At 35.9% G+C, this 4,627-nt stretch overlaps 1 pseudogene; it reads left to right on the top strand.

The window, feature by feature from the left end:
• Positions 1-3,241: 3,241 nt before the first annotated feature.
• Positions 3,242-3,881, top strand: LOC148933229 (putative indole-3-acetic acid-amido synthetase GH3.1 pseudogene; annotated as a pseudogene).
• The last annotated feature ends 746 nt before the right edge of the window (positions 3,882-4,627 follow it).

Below are 4,627 nucleotides of genomic sequence, written 5' to 3'. Positions count from 1 at the left end.
AATTCGTAAAGGTCATAATTAAGAATTGAAATAAATCAAATTTAAACTTTGAGAATACGGGTGGTTGTGAATTGTGATAATCCATCCAAATTCTAAAGTATTATGCACTCGGGATGAAAAGTTGTTGCGGCAGTAAGCATGCTTCAAAGCATAAGATGAGAGAAGGTTCTTTGATTGTTATTGTCGATATTCTATTTATTTTCATTCTAATCTTGTGACTTGGTGTTAAGTGGTGCATATATGTTTCTGCTTGCTTTCTTCTCATCTTATGTTCTTGTTTTCTTATACATGTGTCTGTCACTCTGCTTGGATCAGGGTTATGCAGATCGTAACTTAATTGCAAAGTGGAAAAAAGTATATGCCCTTACTGAACATTTTTTTACAAAGATACTCCAATTCCTCTTTGTTTCTGATAGTCCACATTAGATTCTCTTTATCATTCCAAGTGAATGTTTTGATATTGGAAACCTTTGTTACTCAGTTGGAAGCTCTTAACCGTTTTTAGGAAATATATGTCGTGTGTTGTTATTTAAACTATTACAGATTCTCATGATAACTGTTTCGATGGCAGCCTGGTTAGGCTTTGTTGCCTGAGGTGCATGCAGCTTGATATACTAGAGGAGATGGTTCATTTCAGAACTCATATGTTTCTTTAAAATGATAACTATATCGGTTCGTTGATACATTTAATATCAGTTGGTAACTAGGTATCATGAAACATATCAGTTGTTGAACCATATCAGTTCGCTGATTCATGAATGTCTGTAGGGTTTTGTGATACCAACTGATATAAATGTATCAACGAACTGATATAGGTCTCATTAACCACTGAAGTGAACCATTCCCTATATATATATATATATATATATATATATATAGGGGAGCATTATGGTCCAACTCACCCTTAAGTGTTAAGTTCAAATATAATTACATCCTTAGGATTAAGCAGATGTACGGTGTAGATTCGTAATGTACATCATGCTCCGTGTTACATTATTAAGACTTCCGAATTACATTGTGGGGGTATATTGGGAACATCAATTACATCAGACGGTTTTAATTAAGGAACCTCCGAAACAAGCGCCAATTAATTTCAACCAACCTCCCACATCCCCTCACTCTCCATTTCTCACTCCAAAGAAGCCCAATCGATGCAAAAACTAATTCCCTAAAAATCTCTTCACATTCAACCCTAGTCTTGTTTCTATTGACGGCGGAAGAATCAACCGAAAATCATAGACAGAAATTGACGTTTACAGTTCGAAAATTCCTCCCACTTCGGTTTGAATCCTCTTATAATCACGCAAGTCGACTCTGCAAGTTTAGGATCCGACCCATTCCTCATTCGGGCCGATATTCCAGTAAATTTCGAAACTTTATATGGATTCGCAGTGTTTCGTGGTTGGTTGGTATTGCTGTTTCTTGTAGAAACCCCCGGATGGAAAAATTTGGTTTTTGCCGGTTGAATTTAATTTTGTTTTTGCCAGTTATTTACATTGTTGACATTCGATGAGTTGTTGAGGGCAAATACGATTACATTATTATGAATACAGTGTGAGTTGTAGCAAGAATTTGAAGCTTCCTCTGCGGACTGAGTTGTCGTTTTCAGAAGAAAACTGTAGTAAGATGTTGCGTAGGAAACTAGATTTATTAAGATTGATTACATTATTCATTATAAATGAGGGTTGGTTGCTTGTTCGTATTTCATTACTGTGCAAGGATAAGAACATTATTGATGTTTATTTTTTGTAGTTGTCTATTACTAGTTGTCGTTACATTATTCAAGGTTGTTGTATACATTATTTCTTAGTCAGCAATTCTGCAGACATTAGTGGTCATGTTTGTACTACATTATTGTGAATTGTTGCGTACATTATTTGTGCTATAATTTACATTATTTATTCCAGTTTGGTACATTATTACATATTTATTATGTAGTAATGTATGCTTTCTACGACAATAATGTAAACGGTATAAATCTTCATGTTGGTGTGTAGATACATTATTCATTTGGTGATGTAACATTATTCATTTGGTGATGTAACATTATTCATTTTCAGCATGTCTTTATTTTAACACATATATGACGTACATTGTTCAGTAATCAGTATGCGATTGTAATCTCACTTTATTGTGATGTAACATTATTCATTTTCAGCATGTCTTTATTGTAATCTCACTTTTATTATGAACTTTTGAACAGGGTCGAAGGTCGAAGAGGACAAGAGTAGATTATGGAGATGACTTTGATAATTACTTTAAGGAGATGGATGTAGAGGATGTAGGGGATGGAGGTCGTCGAAAAAGGGATTATGTACTCTATTTTAGGAGAACATGAACAGTGTATCAAGATTTTGTACTCCGTTTAGTATTGCAGTTTAGTATTGCAAATGTAATGTATCTATTATTTTTTGTGTTGACATTATTCATGGAACATGTTACATTATTTAACAAATTATGTTACATTATAACATATTCATCATGTATTGATCATGTATTAAAGTTTGTTATTTTAAATAATGTAAACCTACGTTACATAAATACAAATTGTACATTATAAATTAAAACACCATTGTATAAACCATAAAATTCGTTTGGATTCATGCATGAAATTAAAATGATAAACACAACACTAATGAATATATTCTATAATATGTATTGGGGTATAAACAATAATATTATAGATAAGATTAATGGATTTATAAATGATCAATAGAAAGTTAGAAAAAATTAAATAAAAGTGTAAATATTGTATGCATACAAGGATACGATAATCCATTATTCTCTTGATTATAATATAAAGTTTATTTTTATAATAAATTAAGAAAAATGAGAATAATTTAAATATTATGTGCATATGGTAGTGAGATGTGCGGTTATTTAGGAGTGTATATTTCCAAAATTGTAGGGAGGGAATCATGGAATGCATATAACCGCATAAATTAAATCTTTCAAATCTGTCCTTTTTAACTTTTTTTATTAATTTTCAGCAATTACATGTGGCAATATACAAGACGTTAGATCAGAAAATTTAATGGAATGAGATTGACTTGGATATTTGACATAAAATGAGTTATGGACTTGATCACATCCCTATATATATATATATATATATATATATATATATATATATATATATATATATATATATATATATATATATATATATACATTGATTGCATTTTCTTAAGAATAGTTATGACAGAACAGGCACGTGAAGGGATTGGACAAAGGAAAATCCATGCACTTCACGTTCATAAAGCCCGAGAGAAGGACAGAGGGCGGGCTCATGGTCCGCTCCGCGATCACCAGGTTTTTCAAAGTCGATTTAAAAAATATGCCTGGTGATGCAATGAAGGCATCATCAAGCCCGTATGAAGCCATGTGCTATGAGGATATATTCCAGAGCATGTATACTCAGATGGTATGTGGGCTTTATGAGCGGGAACGTATTATCCTGAGTCGGGGCCGTCTTTGCCTCGGGCCTACTACGGGTCATCAGGTTTCTCCAGCTCAACTGGCGAGAACTAACTCGTGATATCCGGACCGGGTCGCTCGACTCGAGAGTGGATGATCAAGCGATCCGCGAGTGCATGGAAGGGCGGCCCGAACCGGAGCTGGCCGACTTGCTAGCCCGGGAATGCGAGAAGGATAACTGGGAAGGGATCATCACTAGGACTTGGCCTAATGCCAAATTTATTGACACGATAGTGACCGGTTCGATGTCACAATACATCCCAGCAATTGATTACTACAGCGGTGGATTGCCGGTTGTTAGCGCTATGTACGTCTCGTCGGAGTGTGCGGTCGGAATTAATTTCGATTCCTTCTGCAATCCTTCCGAAGTCTCCTACACGTTCATGCCACGAATGGAAGAATGAAATCTGTTTAATGCAAACACAAAATACTAACTACACTATATGATCAGGATCAAGAACGGCGACCGATTATAAGAAGATGAACAAAAGTCCAATACACAAGATTGAGTTCCAATCTCACTGACTTCTCTACTTTTCTATCTTATTATCGTATGATCAGATTCTATCTCTCCATATTGGATCTTGATGCATATTTATAGTTGCTCGAGGGACTGCTATTTCATTCCTCAATGTACATGTGTAGAGTTAGTTGATTTTTGCAGCTCCTTTCCAACGGCTGTAACCGACTTGTTGGTTTCTGGATTTACAAGAAGGAATACAAAGAGCTAACTGAATCGAAATTACAAAAGAAGATTCGAAACAAATAAACTGAAAAGGAAATAGCCGAGTCGAGGAGGCCTCTTTCTGCAAGACGAGATACGCCCCGGTAGTGCTCTTCGGATTGGCATTTCGTCCCCAAAGATAAAACGGCTGCGTCTCTGGTGAAGCAGCACCGCTATCAACAGAGCTCCGGCGAACTGGATGGAGGAGATGGCAGAGCTTCGACAGAAGAACAATGCAGAGGGAGGAGAGAGTGTATGATGCAGAGTGGATTCTAGTTTCTGTGTGTTTAGAATGCTAGAATGGCTAGCCTATTTATAGGCTCGGTCCACTGCAGGGGGTCAAAGGCCATAATGGCCGTCATCAATGCTAGACCGTAACGGTCATCGGTTACGAAGCGTTACAAAACGTTTACAGAGCTGAGAGTC

The sequence above is a fragment of the Salvia hispanica genome, chromosome 1 (genome assembly GCF_029641045.1).
Source record: "Salvia hispanica isolate PSC_SH4W2 chromosome 1, Shi_PSC_v1, whole genome shotgun sequence".
Classification (NCBI taxonomy): domain Eukaryota; kingdom Viridiplantae; phylum Streptophyta; class Magnoliopsida; order Lamiales; family Lamiaceae; genus Salvia; species Salvia hispanica.
The sequence above is the reverse complement of the archived record's forward strand: the minus strand, read 5'-3'. Positions and strand labels throughout refer to the sequence as shown.